The sequence below is a fragment of the Loxodonta africana genome, chromosome 3, assembly GCF_030014295.1.
Source record: "Loxodonta africana isolate mLoxAfr1 chromosome 3, mLoxAfr1.hap2, whole genome shotgun sequence".
Taxonomy (NCBI): domain Eukaryota; kingdom Metazoa; phylum Chordata; class Mammalia; order Proboscidea; family Elephantidae; genus Loxodonta; species Loxodonta africana.
In genome coordinates this window covers 85806425-85807595 of record NC_087344.1, presented here as the reverse complement: position 1 = coordinate 85807595, position 1171 = coordinate 85806425, and positions in this window count along the sequence as shown.

The following is a 1171-nucleotide window of genomic DNA, read 5'->3' as shown; positions in this document are numbered from 1 at the left end:
AAGGACAAATACTGTATAAGACCACTATTATAAGAATTTGAGAAATACTCTAAACTGAGAAGAAAATATTCTTTTGTAGTTACTAGAGGAGGGAGGGAGGGAGGGTGGGAGAGGGGTATTCACTAACTAGATAGTAGATAAGAACTACTTTAGGTGAAGGGAAAGATAGCACACAATACAGGGGAGGTCAGTACAATTGGACTAAACGAAAAGCAAAGAAGTTTCCTGAATAAACTGAATGCTTCGAAGGCCAGCATAGCAGGGGCAGGGGTCTGGGGACCATGGTTTCAGGTGACATCTAAGTCAATTGGCATAACAAAATCTATTAAGAAAACATTCTCCATCCCACTTTGAAGTGTGGCATCTGAGGTCTTAAACGTTAGCGAGCAGCCATCTAAGATGCATCAATTGGTCTCAACCCACCTGGAGCAAAGGAGAATGAAGAACACCAAGGACACAAGGTGAGTACGAGCCCAAGAGACAGAAAAGGCCACAGGAAACAGCGACTACATCATCTTGAGACCAGAAGAGCTAGGTGGTGCCCAGCTACAACCGATGACTGCCCTGACAGGGAACACAACAGAGAACCCCTGAGGGTGTAGGAGAGCAGTGGGATGCAGACCCCAAATTCTCATAAGACCAGACTTAATGATCTGAGACTGGAAGGACCCTGGTGGTCATGGCCCCCAGACCTTTTGTTGGCCCAGGACAGGAATCATTCCTGAAGCCAACTCTTCAGACATGGATTGGACTGGACAATGGGTTGGAGAAAAAAAAAAAAAAACCAGTCTGAGTACAACCTCCCTGCTGAGAACTTCCTCTTCCAGAACAATGAGGGAGACTAATATTTACCGGGATTTGCCAGATACACTGAGTAGATCACATCACAAGTATGATCTCGATTGCTATGTTAATCATTTGCATTAGCTTTATTATTCCCAGTTTTGTAGATGAGAAAACAAAGACTCATTGGTTAAGTGCCATAACTACAGCTTTTTTGAGTTTCGAATTTGGGTTTGACTGACTCTAAAAGCTGTGATATACCACCTGTCCTTTCTCTCCTGGCCCCACTTCTAGGGAAGGAAAGCATGGAAAGTGAACCCCTTCTGGTGGTGATGGGCAGTAAGGGGGTAGAAATTGGCCCTTTTTTGCCCAGTCCAATGGATACTCT